The 24,963-nt window shown below is 44.8% G+C and overlaps 1 protein-coding gene and 1 non-coding gene across 2 annotated transcripts in view; one reads left to right on the top strand and one right to left on the bottom strand.

Annotated features, from left to right (window-relative positions):
- Positions 1-24,963, top strand: part of LOC124778758 (RNA-binding protein Musashi homolog Rbp6) — a 1,305,122-nt gene that overhangs the window by 878,734 nt on the left and 401,425 nt on the right. The window lies entirely within an intron of this gene.
- Trnas-cga lies at positions 8,103-8,177 on the bottom strand. The gene has a single exon. It is a non-coding gene; the product is annotated as a tRNA-Ser (tRNA).

Below are 24,963 nucleotides of genomic sequence, written 5' to 3'. Positions count from 1 at the left end.
ATTGGGGTTTATCCTATCACGACATTGCTGCTCGCGTTGGTCGAAATCCAATGACTGTTAGCAGAATATAGAATCGGTGGGTTCAGGAGGGTAATATGGAACGCCGTGCTGGATCCCAACGGCCTCGTATCACTAGCAGTCGAGATGACAGGCATCTTATCCGCATGGCTGTAACGGATCGTGCAGCCACGTCTCGATCCCTGGGTCAACAGATGGGGACGTTTGCAAGACAACAACCATCTGCACGAACAGTTCGATGACGTTTGCAGCAGCATGGACTATCAGCTCGGAGACCATGGCTGCGGTTACCCCTGACGCTGCATCATAGACAGGAGAGCCTGCGATGGTGTACTCAACGACGAGTCTGGGTGCACGAATGGCAAAACGTAATTTTTTCGGATGAATCCAGGCTCTGTTTACAGCATCACGATGGTCGCATCCGTGTTTGGCGACATCGCGGTGAACGCACATTGGAAGCGTGTATTCGTCATCGCCATACTGGCGTATCACCCGGCGTGATGGTAAGGGGTGCCATTGGTTAAACGTCTCTGTCACCTCTTGTTCGCATTGACGGCACTTTGAACAGTAGACGTTACATTTCAGATGTGTTACGACCCGTGGCTCTACCCTTCACTCGGTCCTGCGAAACTCTACATTTCAGCAGAATAATACACGACGACATTTTGCAGGTCCTGTACGGGCCTTTCTGGATACAGAAAAAGTTCGACTGCTGCTCTGGTCATCACATTCTCCAGATCTCTCACCAATTGAAAACGTCTGGTCAATGGTAGCCGAGCAACTGGCTCGTCATAATACGCCAGTCACTACTCTTGATGAACTGTGGTATCGTGTTGAAGCTGAATTGGCAGCTGTACCTGTACACGGCATCCAAGCTCTGTTTGACTCAATGCCCAGGCGTATCAAGGCCAATATTACGGTCAGAGGTGATTCTTCTGGGTACTGATTTCTCAGGATCTATGCACCCGAATTGCGTGAAAATGTAATCACATGTCCGTTCTAGTGTAATATGTTTGTCCAATGAATATCCGTTTATCATCTGCATTTCTTCTTGGTGTAGCCGTTTTAATGGCCAGTAGTGTATTTTTGTATTTACTTTTATCTCTTACACAGTTCCGCCAAGCAGTGTCTTCAACCGCGCGTACTATCTAATGGACACCATTTAGACGTCCCCTTTCCAAGATACGAGTTTATAAGCACCAGATGGCTCGCACGATGGACGCCGCGTGAGAGGAAGGAGGTCGCAATAAGGATTACGAGTCGCTATTACGAGTTTCGCACCCGACATGCGCGGAATCTCCCGGCGTCCACGACGTGGCTACATTTCTACCAACTTAGTAGGTCACTCCGTAATTACGTCACGCCTGGAGCTTCGCAGACGGTCTGCACTTCATGCGCCACCCTGTGGGGTTAGTAGGGTGGGTACGGGTGAGGATGGGGATGGGGCGCGGGGAGAGGGTGTCTGCTCCGCCTGGCAACAGTCTACATGAGGCGCAAGCCGGTCGCTTTAATAACGGAGTCATTTTCCGACTGCATCCTTATTAAAAATCGTCCAATATCCCGGCCCGCCGGTCGAAGCAGGCCTAATTGCCCGGGCCGGAAGAGAAAGAAGGGAAAGTGGTGGCGGGATTGCAAATCGGACCCTGCTAGCCACCTTCACACTAGTCTCGCCGAGTGCAACACAACTTGCTTGGAACCCACACGTCATGGAAACAGTACATTTACGCGAGCATCCCGATTCTTTCTTCTTAGCCAAAAGGCGTCAACGATACACCAAGATGCGATCAAACGGAATATCTTCCCAGACTTTCATTGGCTCGAGGGATCTGTATTACTAAGCGTTTATCGCGGTACCTAGTTGCAGATAGGTTGTCTAACCTCTTCCGGGTGCAACAAAAATTTGATTTTCAATATTTTGCGTAATAACTGACCGAATTTAAAAATGTAAAATGCTGTTATAAGCTACACGTTAAGAGGTCTACATTTACATCTACATTTATACTCCGCAAGCCACCCAAGGGTGTGTGGCGGAGGGCACTTTACATACCACTGTCATTACCTCCCTTTTCTGTTCCAGTCGCGTATGGTTCGCGGGAAGAACGACTGCCGGAAAGCCTCCGTGCGCGCTCGGATCTCTTTAATTTTACATTCGTGATCTCCTCGTGAGGTATAAGTAGCGGAAAGCAATATATTCGATACCTCATCCAGAAACGCACCCTCTCGAAACCTGGACAGCAGGCTACACCGCGGTGCAGAGCGCCTCTCTTGTACGGTCTGCCACTTGAGTTTGCTAAACATCTCCGTAACGCTATCGCGCTTACCAAATAACCCTGTGACGAAACGCGCAGCTCTTCTTTGTATCTTCTCTATCTCCTCCGTCAACCAGACCTGGTGCGAATCCCACACTGATGAGCAATACTCAGGTACAGGTCGAACGAGTGTTTTATAAGCCACCTCCTTTGTTGATGGACTGCATTTTCTAACGACTCTCCCAGTGAATCCCAACCTGGCACCCGCCTTACCAACAGTTAATTTTATATGATCATTCCACTTCAAATCGTTCCGCACGCATACTCCCAGATATTTTACAGAAGTAACTGCTACCAGTGTTTGTTCCGCTATCATATAATCATACAATAAAGGATCATTCTTTCTATGTATTCGCAATACATTACATTTGTCTATGTTAAGGGTCAGTTGCCACTCCCTGCACCAAGTGCCTATCCGCTGCAGATCTTCCTGCACTTCGCTGCAATTTTATAATGCTGCAACTTCTCTGTGTACTACAGCATCATCCGCGAAAAGCCGCATGGAACTTCCGACACTATCTACTAGGTCATTTATATATATTGTGAGAAGCAATGGTCCCATAACACTCCCCTGTGGCACACCAGAGGTTACTTTAACGTCTTTAGACGTCTCTCCATTGAGAACAACATCCTGTGTTCTGTTTGCTAAAAACTCTTCAATCCAGCCACACAGCTGGTCTCATAGTCCGTTAGCTCTTACTTTGTTTATCAGGCGACAGTGCGGAACTGTATCGAACGCCTTCCGGAAGTCAAGGAAAATGGCATCTACCTGGGAGCCTTTATCAAATATTTTCTGGGTCTCATAAACAAATAAAGCAAATTTGGTCTCACACGATCGCTGTTTCCGGAATCCATGTTGATTCCTACAATCCATGTTGATTCCTAATCTTATATTAAAATTTTCACAAACTAAGACAAGTATTGTGGTTAAAAACTGTACGTTTATCTTGAGCCAGTGTAACTGACGGTGCGTAAATACCCCGAACTTATTCATCCAGTAGGTTCAAGAGTGGATTAACATTCAAAGTAAAACGATATCGACGATGAGCTTGGCTGATGAAATGTAAAAGTGAAGAAGCAGTACAGGATCTGCTGAAAGGAATGAACAGACTAATGACTACGGAATATGGACTGAGAGTGAATCGAAGCAAGACGAGAGTAATGTGAAGTAGCAGAAATGAGAATAGCGACATACTTAACACTATAATTAGTGATCACAAAGTAGATGAAGTTAAGGAATTCTGTTTCCTAGGCACCAAGATAACCCATGATGGATGGAGCAAGAAGGACGTAAAATGCAGACTATCATTGGCAAAAAGAGAATTCCTGGCCAAGAGAAGTCTACTAGTACCAAATACAGGTCTTAATTTAAGGAGCCGGCCGCGGTGGTCTCGCGGTTCTAGGCGCTCAGTCAGGAACCGCGCGGCTGCTACGGTCGCAGGTTCGAATCCTGCCTCGGGCATGGATGTGTGTGTGATGTCTTTAGGTTAGTTAGGTTTAATTAGTTCTAAGTTCTAGGGGACTGATGACCACAGATGTTAAGTCCCATAGTGCTCAGAGCCATTTAATTTGAGGAAGTTATTTTTGAAAATGTACGTCTGAAACACAGCATTGTATAACACTGAAACATGGACGGCGAGAAAACTGCAACAGAAGAGAATCGACGCATTTGAGACGTGGTCGTACAGAAGAATGGTGAAAATTAGGTGGAATGATAAGGTTTGCAATGAGGAGGTTCTCCGGAGCATCGGAGTGGAAGGCATATGTGGAAAACTCTAACAAGTAGAAAGGACAGGATGGTGAAACATCTGTCAAGACAACAGGGAATAACATCCATGGTACTACAGGGAGCTCTAGACGGCAAAAACAGTGGAGGAAGACGGAGGTTGGAGTACATCCAGCAAATAATTGAGAATTTAGGTTGCAAGTGCTTCTATGAGATGAAGAGTTTCCCACAGAAGTGGAATTCGTAGTTGGCCGTGTCAAACTAGGCAGAAGGTTGATGACTGAAAAAAAAAAAATTGAAAAGAGAGTACTCAGCGACTTCCGACAGATCTGACCCATTATTTCAAACCCTTACGAAACTTTTTATCTCCTACACACACCCTAAAAAATTATGGAAAGAAAAATTTTTATTCCTTACTATGTTTTCAATAATCATGCAGTAAGACTTCTGCATCAGACATGATGTTTTAATTTATCACTTCTTTACTGCCACCTCTATTCGCGACTTAGTGTGCGCACAGTACCCTCATATACCACTGAATATAGCTGCAAAATTATAGCACTCTACAGCACAAAGTTCAGGAGAGTTGGCTTCGTAAACAATGAGATGCGTGAAGAACCTGCTTTTGCATAAAATGAAGCGCAAATTACCCGGACTATGTTCATCCAGTGTTCCGTAATGAGAGCACTTAGCGACTTCCAATAAACTTTAAGCATAATTTCAAATCTTTTCTAATCTTTTTCCCTCTTACATGCTTAACGACAAATATTTAACACACTAACTCATTTGTAAAGTAATCCGACGTTTACAGCTGTTTTATACCAGGACGTTCGGTTCTTTAAAGAATCGGGGGTATCTGACTAATAGAACCCGTACGTTATAGTGCATTGCGAATTTTCCAAAGAATCAAAAGAAGCATTGAGTGTTCTCTAACGAAGGGTAACAGGACCTCTAATGTTTCATCATTTATAAACGCTTTATCAGACAGGATTAGAAGGACTATAATATTGTTCGTTGCTTATGCTGGTGGGTACGGAAAGTATTTTCATTGAACGATCGTAGGAAACTGCACAGAGATTTGGATAAAATATCCAGATGTTGTAAGGAATGGCAGCTGTCTTTAAATACGCATAAATGTACGAAAATTGATATAACAAAGAGAAAGAAGCCGACAGAATCCAATTGCAATAATACTGGTTCACATCGTGAGTTCTTCATAGCATATAAGTATTTAGGCGTTTTACTAACAAGACATGTGAAGTTGGACCATTACGTAAATTATTTATCAGGGAAGGCAACCGGAACACTTAGACCTTGTTCGATCGATCCTGGGATAATGCTATGCACCTGCAACAGAACTCACATACAAAACGCTAGTGCGACCAGTTCCAGATTATTGTGTCAGTCCTTATCCACTACACATAATAACAGAGATCGAACGAGTTTGTGGATGCTCTGCTAGAATTGTAACAGGTCGGTATATCCTATACGACAGCGTAATAGAAGTGCTCCTGGAACTGAAATCAGAATGCTTGGGAGATAGATGACGCGATTTTCGCGGAACCCTTTTGTGAACATTTTCAGAAACTAAATTCGGTAGGAAGGACACAGCGTGATACCTCAGTTGGAGAGTCACCGACAAATATTTAAATAACTTCAGAGGTGCTCGTTTCATTGCGTTGGAGCCGTTACTGTTCATGTTATATGTTAATGATCTTGCACACAATATTAATAATAACCTCAGGTTGTTTCTAGCTGATGGAGTTCTCTATAATGAAGTTCTGTCTGTAAAAACTGCACAAATATTTAGTTATATCTTGACGCTTTGGCAGTGTCTAAATTAAATTATTTCTTGCTGGAGAATGCAGTAAAAAAGCAGCATCAGTTATTTATAGTTGGAATCGCTAAACTCGTACAAATATCTGGATGTAACAATTTGTGGGGACATTAATGGAACGATCACAATAAATCGGTCGTCTGTAAAGCAGGTGGTAGACCTCGTCTCATTGGCAAAACACTAGGGAAACGCAATAAATCTACACAGGAGATTTGGTGCCAGTCTGCCATCACTAACTCACTTTACAACTCATATGAACTTCCCAGCTGTCCCCTTTTCTTCACATGTGTCGAACCTTGCTTTTTGAAGTGACGTCAAGCCGAAGGTTGACGTCGCAGGGCTCCACATTTGTACACCATTGCAGGGAAATGTTGTAGGCACAATTGAACCAAATTTCAAAGTTCTGCGTCGCAGTGGGAGACAATTACGAGGTTTCGAAAATGTGATAATCTTTTTGTGCAGTGTATAACAGCTGAATTAATACACATCATTTCCTGAGCTTCCCTGTACTCAGCATAACCGTTCGAAATGAGTCACCATGCATTTTTACAAATTTCCGGCTAAGTTGAAAAAATGGTTCAAATTGCTCTAAGCACTACGGGACTGAACATCTGAGGTCATCAGTCCCCTAGACTTAGAACTACTTAAACCTAAGGACATCACACACATCCATGCCCGAGGCAGGATTCGAACCTGCGACTATAGCAGCACCGCGGTTCCGGACTGAAGCGCCCAGAACCGCTAGGCCACCGCGGCCGGCTGGAAAAGTTGAACCCAAGCATCAAAACCAGTTTGCAAAAATTCGCGATTTTGACTTTAAAGCTGTTTTAACTTCGTCCATTATGAAAGTAAATGAGGAGACTGTAATTGACGTCAGCAATGTGCAGCGTTGGGTGAAGAAGTTCGCTAGCGGAGAAATGTCACAGATGACAACCGAAGATGTGCTACTGAAGTGATTCGAGGAGACAGGTTCGATAGAGTTCACAGTCAGCAGCGAAACCTGGCTTTTTAAAGTCATGGGTCAAAAACCAAAGCCCGGAATTTTTCCAAACTGGTGCATCGATGGCGCAATTGTGTTCAAACGCATGGTGACTCTGTTGAACGACAGTGTCGTTAGAGGACAGTTCAGGCTATACGACGTCTACTAATTCCGCTGTTGTACGTTCGTTATTAAATTTTTTATGACACATGCGGCATTACTTATTGATCCACCCCCGTATACTCGCTCTGTGGCTTTGAGAATGAGGTAAGAAAGTTAGGGCACGTATAGACGCTAAAATGCACTTTTTATTCTCTCACTAGAAACGCATATGGAACAGTAAGGAAATCCGATAATATTGCTACTATGTACCCTCCACCATGCACTGTACAGTGGCTTGCGGAATACGTAGGTAGATGTGGATGTCGTATGTTCTGCCCCGCTTTAGTGAGACCAGCTGCACTCGCTAATTCCGGGAGACACCCCGCCGGCTTTGGGTAGCTAACGCTGAGTCCAGGGTCGTTAATAAAAGCACCACTTTGCCATAAATTGGTGAGCTGAAAGCGGAGGAAAGAGACAGAGGGAGGGAGGGAGGGGGTGGGAATATATACGCGCGCACAGTGCCTTCTGCGAGTAATGGTCCGCCGCGCCAGAAATAGACGCGAGATAAGATCCTATTCCTGTAATCACCGCCTAGAGCCGCGATCTGCCGGAATTCGCTCCCTTGTTCCATCACGGCGCCGAGCTCTTCCCGGCGTTTTCCCCGGCTTTTCTTCGCGAGGAGGACGGAGACGTCATTAGCGGGGCTAAAGTCTGCGAACGGTCTTCCAGAACTCTTTTGTTTTTCGAGCATTTAACTTCTAGGAATTTTTTATGCGTCGAAATACTGCACCTACGCTTTTATCCGTCTCTTGGAAACAAGGCGGCAGCTTAATTCAGTTTCTACTCCGCAGCGAGATATTGTGATTCAAGAGTTTGCAACTGATTAACAAAAGGTATCTGAACGTCAGGGGAAAAAAGGAAGAAATGACCTGTTAAAGGAATGCTGCATAAAAACCAGAGTTATATCTGGCGTTCCCCAAACAAGTGTGATAGGGTCTTTGTTATTCTTTTCTTACAATTTGAAATCACTGTAAAAGGGTTTACAGATGATGTCACCTTTAAGCGTTTGGTGAAGTTAAAAGCAGCTGAAAACGTATTATAAAACTGAAACTTCCTGGCAGATTAAAACTGTGTTCCCAACCGAGACTCGAACTCGGGACCTTTGCCTTTCGCGGGCAAGTGCTCTACCAACTGAGCTACCGAAGCACGACTCACGCCCGGTACTCACAGCTTTACTTCTGCCAGTACCTCGTCTCCTACCTTCCAAACTTTACAGAAGCTCTCCTGCGAACCTTGCAGGAGAGCTTCTGTAAAGTTTGGAAAGTAGGAGACGAGGTACTGGCAGAAGTAAAGCTGTGAGTACCGGGCGTGAGTCGTGCTTCGGTAGCTCAGTTGGTAGAGCACTTGCCCGCGAAAGGCAAAGGTCCCGAGTTCGAGTCTCGGTCGGGCACACAGTTTTAATCTGCCAGGAAGTTTCATATCAGCGCACACTCCGCTGCAGAGTGATAATCTCATTCTGGTATTATAAAACTGTTTGGGCAAGGTATCTGAATGCTGCGAAAAGTGGCAACCAAGCAAGAAAAATAAGAAATATATCAGCCTCCACGTAAGTACTGCAAGATTTATATAAAAAGAGAAATACATCTCGAACATGATGAAGACAGCTGACGGTGACAAGAAGCACACGAGGAAGGGGTTGAAGCAGAATAGTAAAAAAAAAAAAAAAAAAAAAAAAAACGCCAATCTTTCCGCTGTGAGATACCATGGAAACAGCGACAGAATGCCGTAGCATGGCAGGGACAGACAGCAGTAGAAAAAGATAAAAATATAACGCCAATCTTTGGACTATGAACTAAAGAGGAAAAAATTCCTTCAGAAATGCGGAAAGTTTTTGTGCCGTTCGTTCCGACCCGATAAGCAAACGCCACGCCGGGCGGCGAGCTGTCGAAAGTGAGACAGATAACTGTTCAGTGCGCCGGAACGAGAGAATTGTCGATTCGCCTCATTGTCCTAATTTTACAGCGGCCCGCGGTCGGTCGCCCGGCAACGCCGCGATAAAAGAGGCAGAGAGGACGACTGGCAGACAGCGCAGATACGCAGCTTGCCGTGATAGCACCTGCGGTCGGTCGCGTCTTGCGCGCGTGAGCCGCTTGTCGAACCCTATCGCGTCATCTGGCGCAGCGGAATTTCCCATAAATTTTGCTACTGTGCTGGCAGGCGATAGCGTCGCTGGATGACCACGGGCTGTCGCTGTTAGCAACGCGTTTTGACAGAGCGTCATGGCGGCTACTTCAGGCTAGCCAACGAGGGGAATTTGTGGGGTTGCCAGTGGGAGATGCGCGAACAGACAGCTATCGCCTTTATGGCGGGTGGTAGACGAAGCGCGATGTTACTGTTTTGTTGGGACATGAGGTTAACTAAAGCGAGCATGATTTACAGCTTGGCAGTGTCCATCCCGAATTTTTATTTCTTAGTTCTTGACATAGGTCTATACTCCAACCCAAAACAGTGTTTGGGTTGGAACATGTGAGCCTAAAATAATCGGGAGAAATACTTACAAGGGAACCTCCCCATCGCACCCCCCTCAGATTTAGTTATAACTTGTCACAGTGGATAGGCCTTGAAAAACTGAACACAGATCAATTGAGAAAACAGGAAGAAGTTGTGTGTAACCGTGAAAAAATAAGCAAAATATACAAACTGAGTAATTCATGGGAAGATATGCAATATCAAGAGCAATAAGAACATAGGAGCGCCGTGGTCTCGTGGTAACGTGAGCAGCTGCGGTACGAAAGGACCTTGGTTCAAATCTTCCCTCGAGTGAAAAGTTTCATTTTTTATTTTCAGTTTATGTGACAAACTCTTATGTTTTCATCACTTTTTTGGGAATGATTATCACATCCACAAGCAAAACTAAATCGGGCAAGATAGAAGAATCTTTTTACCCAATCGCCAAGTGTACAAGTTAGGTGGGTCGACAACATATTCCTGTCATGTGACGCACATACCGTCACCAGTGTCGTATAGAATATATAAGATGTGTTTTCCTGTGGAGGAATCGGTTGACCTATGACCTTGCGATCAAATGTTTTCGGTTCCCATTGGAGAGGCACGTCCTTTCGTCTACTAATCGCACGGTTTTGCGATGCGGTCGAAAAACACAGACGCTAAACTTATTACAGTGAACAGAGACGTCAATGAACGAACGGACGGATAATAACTATGCAAAAATAAATAAAGTAAAATTTTCACTCGAGGGAAGACTTGAACCAAGGACCTCTCGGTTTGCAACTGCTCACGCTACCACGTGACCACGGCGCTCCTGGGCTCCCAGTCTCCATAGTGTTGTCTATGTGGCCCATGGACTACCCAGTTTGTATATTTTGCTTATTTTTTCGCAGTTCCACACAACTTCTTCCTCCTTTCTCAATTGATCTGTGTTCAGTTTATCAAGGCCTATCCACTGTGCCAACTTATAACTAAATCTGAGGGGGGGTGCGATGGGGAGGTTCCCTTGTTAGTTTTCTTATTATTTCCTCGTGAGCTAAGTGAGTACAACTGTGAAGCCACCGTATTGAATTATATACTCAGGAATCACTGCCAACATTTCTCCGCATCTTACGCACGTACTATTACTCTGCCGGACGCGGAATGGCCTGAAGTACGGACGTTTATGTTGCTACAATGCATCCTACTATGTTCTTCTGTAGCCTGATTATCTAATCGAAGGCGTAGACACATTTATACTCCAAGAGGATGCAAAGTGTAAAAACATACACTTAATTAACTTGTAGAAAGCTGTGTTCCAGTATCCACTTACAGCAAACAATTTGATTATATTTAAAGAAAAGACCTCGCTGCATGTTATGGGGTGTAAAAGATTAGAGTGACACACTGCCCCCCCCCTCACTCCTTCATCCCTCCTGTAATGTTGGTGACAGATTCGTCTGTAGCACAGTTCGAGGTCTAGCTTAGGTTGTAATGCGACAATCTTGTTCTGAATTGGTGAAGCCAACGTATGTAAAAAAGGGCTCCGGTAATACAATGATCTACATGGTAGTCAAAGACAATAAACATAACACGATGAAAAAATTATCTTGAAATTAAACAGCCGCCCGGTGTGGCCGAGCGGTGCTAGGCGCTTCAGTCTGGAACCGCGCGACAGCTACGGTCGCAGGTTCGAATCCTGCCTCGGGCATGGATGTGTGTGTTGTCCCTAGGTTAGTTAGGTTTAAGCAGTTCTAAGTTCTAGGGGACTGATGACCTCAGATGTTATGTCCCATAGTGCTCAGAGCCATTCTGAAATTAAACTGTTTTTGATTTACTCTGGGTTTACGGCAAGTATTTCAAAACATCCATAGTCCACTCATATTACATGAACACTCACACACTATTCACATTTTAGTCACAGCTTTTCAAATTTTATCCATACTTTACAGCTGAGAACGTGACAATTTAAATACACAGGAAGTATGAATAAAAAACCCCTTGAGTCACAATTTCTGATATTTTATTAAATTAAGCTATGCATTTCAGGTCCTGTGGGTTCATCGTCTAATACATAATTTACATTTGCTCTTGTGTGAGGCGAAATGGATGTTCCTATTATGAGAAGGTTAGATTTTAGGTTTTACATTTCGTGATTCAAGTGCGGTAAATAGTTGAGAAACACTGGAAAAATAATGAAAAACTTACCGACCAAAGAAAGAAGAATATTTTTAACCTTTTGAGGTTATTCATAGTGTTGTTGCACATCACGTTACTCAAGGTGCACATTTCTTTACACATTTTAAAAACACTACATAGATATATTTTAATGTGATAAGATCATCATTTAGTGTCAGAGACAGGGTAAAAGTTTTAAGCATTAAGAAGTTGACATATTCATGGAATACGTTTAAAATACATTTTAAAATTACTAATTATTTTAGTATTTTAAAGTGCACATGTCACCTTCCTAATACTCAAAATCTTGACCATGTCTGTGACACTAGGTGGTAAGAAAACTTCATCTTTGATCATGTTAAACATCATCGGTGAAGTTTTCTTCAAATGTCTAAACAAACATGCGCCCTGAGATACCTGACGTGCGACAATAGAACGTTCCATGTATCGTGATCTAAACAATGGAAATTCTGAGAAAAATAAAAACACAGAATTCAATTTTCTAAAGATCTGCAAGTGGTGCAAATTAGGAATCTGTTTTCCCAATTTATACCAGTCGGTACATAAAATATACCACCCTTATAAACTATATCCCTGAGCTGAAACGTATGTATTAGTCTAAGTTTAAGGAAGTGTTCCAAATTTTAGTTCTTACGTTACTATTTGCAGGCATTTCAACATAACTTGTTCCTTCATTTCGTCGCTCCTGCATACTTTGAGTGAATTCACATTTTGTACTTCATGCGTCTAGTCATTTCCTTCATTTGATCTTCCTCACACGACTCACTATTCCACTCCTCTGTTTTAGGAATTAGTTTCTGTGATGGTTTCATCGCAGATTCTCCAGAACACTTCCTTTTCGCAAGTGGAGCTATAGTTCTATAATTCGGTTAGCTTTTCTATTGTATAGGCTATTCGTCAGCTCACAGGTTCCTTGGCTAAATCTTGAAGATTTGCTTGGAGCTTTCACCATTTTCCTCTGAATCGGTGATATTTCTTGAAGGGACAGCTTCACCCCACGTTTTGCCTACCATGGCTTGTTCTGCATTGAAATTATGGGGCAACCCGTTTCGTTCTGCGAAGACGAACGCAGGTTTTCTTACGTCCGACATGATAGCACCTAACATGATCACTTCAAATGTAAGAATATGCTCTTCCAATTCGATTTCTAATCCGTAGCAGAATACTTTGCTGCCGCCAATATCTTTTGTTTTTATTTTCACTATGTCTCAATTGTTGCCTTGGATACATTTTACATGCAAGAACATTCAATTAATTCATATCTACATTTAGATGTACCGTTACAGCGAAATGAATTTCGTCTGTGATGCACATTCCGTAACGCCCTTCTGTTGCCCTGCTGTGATCCAAAATAATTATTTAACAAATACTATGATAAAAAACAGACTATCTACATCTACATAGATACTCCGCAAGCTACCGTATGGTGCGTGGCGGAGGGTACCCTGTGTCACTAATAGTCATTACCTTTCCTGTTCCACTCGCAAATAGAGCGAGGGAAAAACGACTATCTATATGTCCCCGTATGAGCCGTAATTTCTCGTATCTTATCTCCGTGGTCCGTACGCGCAATGTATTTTAGCGATGGTAGAATCGCTCTGCAGTCAATTCCACTAGCTAAGTGTGCAGTGTCTTCGCGTAGTACAGAGAAAGAGGACGGCGCGGCTGTTACTGGTGGATGGCCTGTGCTGTGACCATTAGAGGCCCGTTACTGCCGGCGTCAGCTTCCCGCTGTCTAATTTCTAATGGGAGTGCTGTTGCTGGCGGTGCCTCGCAGGCGAAATGAGGACGAACAGCGGCGCTGCACGTCAAGTGCACGCGTAGTCAACTGGGGCGCCGCAAGCCAAGGACCATAGAAGCAGGAGCACTGCTGCGGACGTGCGACAGAGAGATGTGCTGCAGCGTCAGAATCGCAGTTCAACGTAAGGAAAATTGTTTAAAATTCCTACCAAGAGAAATGAACATCACACTCAATGAACAGACAAGCTTGGGGCGGTATGCCTGTCGGGAGGTCTTGAATTATACCTAGTGGTAGTCTGAAATTTCACTTTTCTATCTTTACGAAACTGGATGAATTGCAGTTCTAAAATCTAGCCAGCCTGCAAATGCCCACAGAAGGGACTTAAATACATCCTCTCTCCCTCTTTTTCTTGTGCCTTTCTCCCGGATCGACGAAGGGTCGACATGCTTATTAACAGATTTGGTGTGCATTAAATGTATTCGCAATTGCAAACATGGACAACCATCAGCTGTATCACTTCACTAATGACGACACTATACTAATGACGACACTATACTAATGAGGACACTATACTAATGACGACAACTATATTAATGAAGACAACGAAAATTTGTGCCGGACCGGGACTCGAACCCGCGAAATTCCGAATACGTGTAATATATTTCATAACGGCTGTAGTCGCGAAGTGCCAGTTCCTTTGGACATGCTGATCATGTGAAAGGGAGAGACAGTGTTCTACAGGTTTGCGAATCGCTTAACTGACGCGGGGCTGGGGTACCAGCCCGATATATACGTACCTGGTAGTATGTGGGAAAATCACATCCAGGTAGGCTCGTAGTTAAACCGGCGCCCTGGATACCTGTGCGTGTTAGACCCCATCTTCGGGGACAGGAAGACGCGCCGGTCCTGATCCAGTACACTCACCGCGATGTGGGCGAACTCGCTTCAAACTCTGGACGGAGCAGAAATAAAAATAAGGTGCGCATTAGAAAACTAAACTAAACTCCGCCCAAACAGGTCATGAAGGCCCAATGGACCGACCGGTCGCCGTGTCATCCTCAGCCCACAGGCGTCACTGGATGCGGATATGGAGGGGCATGGGGTCAGCACATCTCTCTCCCGGTCGTATGTCAGTTTACGATACCGGAGACGCTACTTCTCAGTCAAGTATCTCCTCAGTTTGCCTCAAAAGGGCTGAATGTACCCTGCTTGCCAACAGCGCTCGGTAGACCGGATGGTCACCCATCCAAATGCTAGCCTGCCCGACAGCGCTTAACGTCGGTGATCGCATTCTGACTTTACTCCCACGCCATCTATCACAAAGCGATAAAAGTGGTCCAACCAAAACATTCATATTTCTTTACGTACTACACGAATAAGTAACTAAAAAATGGGGGTTCTTATTTTAAAAAACGCAGTTGATACCAGTTTGACCTATGGTACCGCCATCTAGCGGGCCAACCATAGCGCAATCTGGTTTCCCCCTTCAAGCTAGACAAGTTTCGTTGTTTGTAGTTTTTTCGTTTGACGCTTATTTCGTGAGATATTTGGCCCGGTCACGATCAATGGACCACCCTGTATACATCCGGAAGCCTACCAAGGACTTCCAAATAACTTCCGGGAATTCAGCCAGGTAACACTTTCAGCGACCGCCGATATTTCGGCGGGAGAACACCCCGCCATTTTCAAGGCAAACTGCAACGGACAAGTGGCGTACATGCAAATTTAACACCTCGGTTCTCGGACTGAAGCAGGAAAGATAACACACACACTGAACACTAGTGCCACCAAAGATGACCAAAGTCAGAGCTATCGATAGTGAGACTCGTGGTCGTGCGGTAGCTTTCTCGCTTCCCGCGCCCAGGTTCCCGGGTTCGATTCACGGCGGGGTCAGGGATTTTCTCTGCCTCGTGATGACTGGGTGTTGTGTGCTGTCCTTAGGTTAGTTAGGTTTAAGTAGTTCTAAGTTCTAGGGGACTGATGACCATAGATGTTAAGTCCCATAGTGCTCAGAGCCATTTTAACCCTTTTTTGATAGTGAGACTATGAATTCGCAGGTGAGGTAGCATTGACTCTGTCCCTCTGTTTTTTGACAAGGGAGAGAGCCGAATTCCAAACAGAGTTTAAACAGAAACCTCCATTCCTGTTAACGAGGTTGCTCGCTTATCTCAACTGCCTCCCTAATAACACTGTCCCAATAGCTGGACGTGCATGCCAATATCTCGGTGTTATTATATAACATGGGGTGACCGGTATCCAAGCAATGTTCGGCAATAGCAGATCTATTTGGCTGCTGTAATCGTGTGTGCCGTTTATGCTCAGTACATCGGTACTCCACGGTCGTGATAGTTTCACCAATATATGCCATGCCGCAGCTACAAAGAATACGATATACACCCGCCTTACGCAGTCCAAGATCATCCTTAACGGAACTAAAAAGTGCTCTAATTTTGGATGGAGGTCGGAAAACGCATTTCACGTCGTATTTCCGTAAAATACGACCGATCTTGGGTTGGGTTGTTTGGGGGAAGGAGACCAGACAGCGAGGTCATTGGTCTCATCGGATTAGGGAAGGATGGGGAAGGAAGTCGGCCGTGCCCTTTCAAAGGAACCATCCCGGCATTTGCCTGGAGCGATTTAGGGAAATCACGGAAAACCTAAATCAGGATGGCCGGACGCGGGATTGAACCGTCGTCCTCCCGAATGCGAGTCCAGTGTGCTAACCACTGCGCCACCTCGCTCGGTCGACCGATCTTGTTGGACGTGTTTCCTACGTAAGGCAAAAAGGCAGTAGACTTGGGTGTTGACTCAGAATTATCATCAGTCACCCGATGTACAGTTGGTCGATAGCGCAACGCACGTTCCATCTGTCTATCACTATAACCATTTTGACGAAATGTAACTTCAAGATGGGACAGCTCAGCTGGCAAAGTCTCAGCGTCAGAAACCAAGGACTTGTCCAATCCATGCCACGCACAATCGCTGCTGTACTGCTTTTCCAAACTCGAACGAACACAGCAGTAAACAGGTGATTGCAATGTAAAGGATTGTCAATGTAGATTCGCATACACGATCGCGGCGTCTCGCCGTAGCTGGCAGCTGTGCGCATAGCGGGCGGGACCCCGGCAACAAACAGTTCGCCTGCCGGGATTAATGGGAGCGCCGGCAGAGTCGGGGGCTCGCCGGACGCGGCGTAAGTTATCGCGGGAGGCCCGCAGCTCTGCGTTGCGCTGCGCTGTGCCGGGCGCCCGTTGTTGCGGGCAGCGCCCGGAATGCTAATATGAGCGGAGCGGCGGCTGCGCGTGACAGCCCGTCACCCGTCACCAGCCATTAATTACGCTGCCTGGCGGCCGCTCCGCGGGGACTCCCCCTTCTCTGTGTAGCGTCCGCCATAGCGCTAGCGGGCGTGCCGCAGCGCCACCGTTCTGTCTGTCCGTCTGCGGGCCGTTTGCGTGGCGTGGAAAACCTGCTTGTTCTGCAACATATCACGCGGTTACACTGTTCGTCCTCCCAGACACACACAGCTCATTTATAAACTAATACCTCGTATTTTCCACATCAGGTTGCCCGGATGGAAGATGCCCATTTTATTAAATTACTTGTGGAGCGGGGAGGGGGGAGAGGTGGGGAATTACATTCTAAGACAAAAAGAAAAAAGACGCATCACAACGGAATAATACAAATGTAACGGAAGTTGATAAATGTGAGGTACAGGGTAAGCACAAAATCTTGCTCTGATTATAATAATTTAAGCAAAGAAGGGAAAGTAGAAAGGTGGAAGGAGTATATAGAGGGTCTATACAGGGGCGATGTTCTTTAGGGCAATATTATGGAAATGGAAGAGGATGCAGATGAAGATGAAATGGGAGATATGATACTGCGTGAAGAGTTTGACAGAGCACTCAAAGACCTAAGTCGAACCAAGGCCCCTGGAGTAGACAATATTCCATTAGAACTACTGACAGCCTTGGGAAAGCCAGTCCTGACAAAACTCTACCATCTGGTGAGCAAAATATATGAGACAGGCGAAATACCCTCAGACTTCAAAAAGAATATAATAATTCCAATCCCAAAGAAAGCAGGTGTTGACAGATGTGAAAATTACCGAACTATCACTTTAATAATACAGAGCTGCAAAATACTAACGCGAATTCTTTGCAGACGAATGGAAAAACTAGTAGAAGCTGACCTCTGGGAAGATCAGTTTGGATTCCGTAGAAATGTTGGAACACGTGAGGCAATACTGACCCTACGACTTATCTTAGAAGAAAGATTAAGGAAAGGCAAACCTACGTTTCTAGCATTTGTAGACTTAGAGAAAGCTTTTGACAATGTTGATTAGAATACTCTCTTTCAAATTCTGAAGGTGGCAGGGGTAAAATACAGGGAGCGAAAGGCTATTTACAATTTCTACAGAAACCAGATGGCAGTTATAAGAGTCGAGGGACATCAAAGGGAAGCAGTGGTTGGGAAGGGAGTGAGACAGGGTTGTAGCCTATCCCCGATGTTATTCAATCCGTATATTGAGCAAGCAGTAAAAGAAACAAAAGAAAAGTTCGGAGTAGGTATTAAAATCCATGGAGAAGAAATAAAAACTTTGAGGTTCGCCGATGACATTGTAATTCGGTCAGAGACAGCAAAGGACTTGGTAGAGCAGTTGAACGGAATGGACAGTGTCTTGAAAGGAGGGTGTAAGATGAACATTAACAAAAGCAAAACGAGGACAATGAAATGTAGTCGAATTAAGTCGGGTGATGCTGAGGGAATTAGATTAGGAAATGAGACACTTAAAGTAGTAGAGCAGTTTTGCTATTTGGGGAGCAAAAGAACTGATGATGGTCGAAGTAGAGAGGATATAAAATGTAGACTGGCAATGGCAAGGAAAGCGTTTCTGAAGAAGAGCAATTTGCTAACACTGAGTATTGATTTAAGTGTCAGGAAGTCGTTTGAGAAAGTATTTGTGTCGATTGTAGCTATGTATAGAAGTGAAACGTGGACCATAAATAGTTTAGACAAGAGGCGAACAGAAGCTTTCGAAGTGTGGTGCTACAGAAGAATGCTGAAGATTATATGGGTAGATCACATAACTAATGAGGAGGTATTGAATAGAAATGGGGAGAAGAGGAGTTTGTGGCACAACTTGACTAGAAGAAGGGAGCGGTCGGTAAGACATGATCTGAGGCATCAAGGGCCACCAATTTAGTACTGGCGGGCAGCGTGAAGGGTAAAAATCGTAGAGGGAGACCAAGAGATGAATACACTAAGCAAATTCAGAAGGATGTAGGCTGCAGTAGGTACTGGGAGATGATGAAGCTTGCACAGGATAGAGTAGCTTGGAGAGCTGAATCAAACCAGTCTCAGGACTGAAGACCACAACAACAACAACGGAAGTTGATAAATGTGAGGTACTGGGTAAGCACAAAATCTTGCCCTGACTATAAAAATTTATTACAGAATAACCGTTTGACGTAATAATTTACAAAATGGTTCAAATGGCTCTGAGCACTATGCGACTTAACTTCTGAGGTCATCAGTCGCCTAGAACTTAGAACTAATTAAACATAACTAACCTAAGGACATCAGACACATCCATGCCCGAGGCAGGATTCGAACCTGCGACCCTAGCGGTCTCGCAGTTCCAGACTGAAGCGCCTTTAACCGCACAGCCACACCGGCCGGCAATAATTTACATGTGATGCCGTTACATAGGTTAGTGTTACTAGTTTTTTTTTTAAGATCACTTACGTTAGTAAACCTCAACGTCTGCTCCTTGGTAGCTCGGAGAATGTCGAGGCGGTATTCCAGATCCCGCCAGGTGTTTCGTAACATGTTTTCTGTCACAGTACCCACAGTAGCTTGTATCCTAGCTTTCAGTTCGTCGACGTCAGTAACTGGTGTGACGAAGACTCTCTCTTTGATATAGGCCCACAAGAAAAAAATCTGGGGGCTTAATGGCTGGAGAGCGGGGTGGCCAGGGTGTTGGACCGTTCCTTCCAATCCACCGATCCGGAAATGTTTCATCCAGGAAATCACGCACTATCAAAGCCCCACAGTTAGAAGAATATCAGCCATGGATAATTTTCCAAAATGATGGAGCACCCTCCCCCCTCCTCACTGGGCACTGATAGTGCGTGATTTCCTGAATGAAACGGATCGGTGGATTGGAAGGAACGGTCCAACACCCTGGCAAGGACAGAGTCTTCGTCACACCAGTTGCTGACGTCGACGAACTGAAGGGTAGGATACAAGCTGCTTTGGATACTGTACAGAAAACATGTTACATAGCACCTGGAGGGAACTGGAATACCGCCTCGACATTCTCCGAGATACCAAGGGAGCACACGGTGAGGTTTACTAACGTAAGTGGTCTTAAAAAAACTAGTAACACTAATCTATGTAACGGCATCAAATGTAAATTATTATGCCAGTCTCTCGTCTTTTACCTTCCAAACTTTACAGAAGCTCTCCTGCGAAGCTGCAGTTTCGCAGGAGAGCTTCTGTAGAGTTTGGAAGGTAGGAGACGATATACCGGCAGAAGTAAAGCTGTGAGGACGGGGCGTAAGTCGTGCTTGGGTAGCTCAGATGGTAGAGCACTTGCCCGCGAAAGGCAAAAATCCCGAGTTGAATCTCGGTCTGGCCGGCCGATGTGACCGAGCGATTCTAGGCGCTTCACCCTGGAACCCCGCCACAACTACGGTCGCAGGTTCGAATACTGCCTCGGGCATGGATGTGTGTGATGTCTTAGGTTTAAGTAGTTCTAAGTTCTAGGGGACTGATGACCTCAGATGAAGTCCCATAGTGCTCAGAGCCTCAGCAATGACACTTTTATTCAAAGTAAATAATTACACTGAAGACACCACGATCTATGATGGCCCCCTGGACATTACTAAACCCAAGACACGGTTCTTAATAGGGTGTGTGACCATAGACGGTCAGACATGCTCTGCAATGTGCTCCCATGCTAACCACAATATTGCTAAAGAGTTTTCGTCTTACGATGTCTCATTCCTCCACCAGCACGTGTGGCAACTGCTGAATGGCTGTTGCTGCGTGTAGACGTGTTGTAATCTCTCTCCCTAACGCATCACACACGTTCCAGATAGGGTTTACGTCAGAGGGGGGGGGGGGGGGGGGAGGGCCAGTCCATTAGTCGAATATCCTATCGTTCCAAGAGTTTCTCTACTTGCGCCCTTCGATAAAAATGAAGTCAGAATAGCAGCAGCCCTGACAGTGGAAAAGAGTACAGAGTCACAATTATGTCACCCGGTAAGTTTTGAAGGTCGGTACGCCCATACAACATTACGCCTTCCCACATCATAACACCTGAATCAGTGAGCATATTCGATATTTCGGCGGTGTATATTCCTACCGGATAATGTAATTGCGTATTTGGGGAAAGTTTGCAATAATTATAGTGTCTCCATCGAGTACCTCTCTAAGGCACTGTGAGAATAGGAGAACTTAAAGCGCGTCTATAGGCACACGGTCTGCCAATTCTTCCTTTCATTTTCGTAACAGAAACAGAACAGAAAATGTTGACGCATAGCGAAATACGCTATCTGGATTTGATTATAAAAAATGCGTGTGCTTCATCTTCCTCCACAGTTTTTATCTTGTGACAGGTGATAATTCAACGTTTTATGCCATATTTTTTTCTAGATTTTCTGTAATTAGCTAATTATCTTCATAGCTCAGCTGCACGTGTCAATGTTTTCGTGTTTCTGCTTTGTCTTTTTTAGCAGAACCGTGAGGTGCCTAAGCGAGTTCCCTTCAAATTTTGTTTAACTCGTAGCACAACAGTACAAGTACCGGAGAAATCTGCCATATATAGATCAGCAAAGCCAAACTACTGCCAAGTGAACTGTCACGCTGATTCCTAAGTAGATGTTTGTCTAGCGACGTTTCTCGAAAGTTTACTCCTCCGTAGCTGCAAACAGTGTGCAGGTTCCAGAGAATACACTCATCTGAATGTTAGACATGCATGCTGACAGACAGCAAAGTTTTGCCACGTGGCCCACTTCTTAGAAAGTACAGAGTCCGGTGCTTTGCGCAGTTTTCGCGGAGTTTGACGTGCACTCGGTGAAGACACCGCTAGAAAGTAGCTTTTTGCTCCTATCGGATTCTTCTGGCTGGTGGAGGAAAAGCAGGAGGAAACAGAAAGAAGGTAGCTGACGGAACGAGTCCCTGTGTCCCGCTCTCTGTGTGGCGCACAGCCGAAAAGCGTAGTTTTTTTTTACACAGTGAACTGTCTGGAGAACTATCGCTAGAGACAGGTACATGAAATTTGTTTGTGCTGTTCGTTACAACTCGTCAGCTGCAGAACTCCCCCGCAAGCGCGTGTCTCTAACATCCACCGACTCTTTATAGAACGTGAATCAAACTTTTCGCACTCGAACGCCACACTGCGACTCCTCGTATAATAATAGTGTCAAAACGTCCCTGAGAAAATTTCGCCCCTTGCGCGTTTTCGGTGGAAACTCGACGTCAGAGAAAGGCAGATGAGAGAGAAGCATTTTCATTGAATTCTGTGTAACTGTACTGCCCTATTCGAGCAGTATGTAGAGATCTACTTTAGAAGACTCGAGTTTGCTTCTTCGATGTACAGATTGAACAGTGGGGGCGAAAGACTACATCCCTGCCTTATACCATTTTTAATCCGAGCACTTACTTCTTGGTCGTCCACTCTTATTGTTGTCTCTTGGCTCTTGTGCATATTGTATATTACCAGTTTGTCCCTATAGCTCACTACTGTCTTTCTCAGAATTTCGAACATCTTGCACAATTTTACATTGTCGGATGCTTTTTGGAGGTCGACAAATCCTATGTACGTGTTTTGATTTTTCTTCAGTCTTGCTCCATTACCAACCGCAACGTCAGGATTGCCTCTCTGGTGCCTTTACCTTTGCCAAAGCCCATCGCCGTCCAATATCCTCAATTCAAATTACGGTAATGAAAATCAAATTCGACTCCGGGACACGACAAAGGCATCCACGGACGCGCGCTGTAGCCGATATTTGTTGCGAATGCGGATCGTGTGCTCTGTGTAAACGTTTCTAGCGGAAATGACGTGTTCAGCCATTTCCGTACTGCTACTACGGACAGTGCCGTGCTGCGCAGTGATGACGCAGAAAAGACGACACCCGGTTCCGCCTGCCGCCCGGAGTCCTCTCGCCGCTGCACCGCTCGCGGCACACGCCCTGTCCAAAGGTCGGAGTTGAACGCATATATATATATAGCGGCACGTGGCACGCCCTCCAGCTGCGTCTCCCGTGGGGCTGGAAAACTTGGAATACCCACTATGAACATCCACCCGCTGCTTCGTTTGCTGTCGAACTGCATTTGTGGGCATGTCGTCTATAAGCGCTTATATGGATTGTTAACTACAATTGTTTACATTACCACAGTAGTGTGGAGGAGGTCAAGACGAACAATTTGCAATAGAACGCTCGTAGCCCATCCCTTCGGAACAATACCTGAAATTGGCCTACAAAAACTGTGGTGTCACCGCCAGACACCACACTTGCTAGGTGGTAGCCTTTAAATCGGCCGCGGTCCGGTAGTACACGTCGGACCCGCGTGTCGCCACTATCAGTGATTGCAGACCGAGCGCCGCCACACGGCAGGTCTAGAGAGACTTCCTAGCATTCGCCCCAGTTGTACAGCCGACTTTGCTAGCGATGGTTCACTGCCTACTTACGTTCTCATTTGCCGAGGCGATAGTTTAGCATAGCCTTCAGCTACGTCATTTGCTACGACCTAGCAAGGCGCCATATTCAGTTGCTATTGATATTGTGAATCATGTAGCGTCAAGAGCGACGTTCATCATTAATGGATTAAAGTTAAGTATTCCACCAGTTACGTCAGTTTTTCTAAATTCTAATTTCCTTGTCCTGTTCCAGACCTCATGCCAGCCTGCGTGAGCTAAAACGCGTGCATTTCGGCCTCCTTTAGTAACACTGTGTTGGCTCTCCAGCCAACCACAACAAAAACTACATCAAATATGAGTCTTGTAACACACTGTTTCCAGATCGCTTACGTTTATTTCCATATGAACGGACACATAAAAATAAACAAAAGCAGTTTGGAACTGAAGTAACGATCGCGATAACTCCATGAAGACGAATACGTCTAGTTCTGCAAAACCACTTTAGCTACAGCGTGTGAGTGTCACGCGAGATTTTAAATATTCTCTCACTTTCTGCTCGTAAACTATTGGTTCTAGAGAAAAAAAATAAGACGTTTTTTATTGGAAATTTAGTAAAACTTTGTACTGGATTGGGGTTGGGTTGATTGGGCGGAGGAGACCAAACAGCGAGATCATCCGTCTCATCGTATTAGGGAAGGATGGGGAAGGAAATGGGTAGTGCCATTTCAAAGGAACCATCCTGGCATTTGCCTCAAGCGAATTAGGGAAATCACGGAAAACCTAGATCAGGATGGTCGGACGCGGGATTGAACCGCCATCCTCCCGAATGCAAGTCCACTGTGATAACCACTGCGCCACCTGCTCGGTTTTGAACTGGGTTATTTTTTGGCTAGAGACTGCGATTTTATTCGAGAAACAAATGCAAAAGTCGCCTTCAAATTTATCCTCACACCCAAATTCAGATCCACACAATCGATCAGTTATACAAAAATAAATTTAGGAAGAGTGAAGATACCACACCGTCGTATGAACTGAAACTACCGCAGATGCGTAGAGAAGCAAGTCATCTCAGTGAATAAGTACCAAAACCGCGAAAATTGGGAAAAATAAAAATTAATAAAGTCGCGCTACACATATAGGTACTCGTTTGCATCAAAGGAAGAAAGCAATCTATTACAAAGGGCTATAGCACGCCGCAGTACAATCCAGATGAGCCCGTTGGCAGACTGAAAATAAGAAAACAGACAAATTTTGACTACACGAATTGGACCACTTAACCACAGAAACCACATTGTAACGAAAAATTATCCACATCCTACACAAGTACTGAAGGTGCGAACACTTACAAAAGACAGTGAAAGCAAAAGACATCGATCGTATTACTACATCAAATGAAAAGTAGGTGAAATTAAGACCCGATTACAAACACCTGAAACATCGCAAAATTTAGAACTCCAAAATGGCTTAATAGCAAATATCTAAAGCACTGACGATGAAACAACCTCGTAAAGATGTAACTATGCCTGATTCCTTTGTCGTATGATCCCATGTTGTACCCAGCGATATAATGTACTAATGACCTAAAGATCAGAAACCCTCGCAGACATGCGAAAGTTCTACTGTAAGTGAATAACATATATATTCTTCTAACCTTCTAAGGCTGAAACCTCATTATAGAACAGAATTAAAGTATTCCATTACCTTTATCCACATCTTGCAGTGCAGTCTATGAGGGACACGACCTAACTTATTAAGTGTGTGTTTAGAACGCAATGCGCAGCCATAAACCACTCCAAAAGATAGAGGAGAGGAATGCGCTAAGTCACATGCCATGGTTACCTGATACCAACTTTTCCGTGAACTCCAATACAAAAGCACCTGTCTCAATCTATTGGTAATCCTCTCTCCCTCCTACTTTG

This window comes from Schistocerca piceifrons, chromosome 1 (genome assembly GCF_021461385.2).
Source record: "Schistocerca piceifrons isolate TAMUIC-IGC-003096 chromosome 1, iqSchPice1.1, whole genome shotgun sequence".
Lineage (NCBI taxonomy): Eukaryota > Metazoa > Arthropoda > Insecta > Orthoptera > Acrididae > Schistocerca > Schistocerca piceifrons.
Note: the sequence above shows the minus strand (reverse complement) of the source record. Positions and strands in the feature narration are given on the sequence as shown.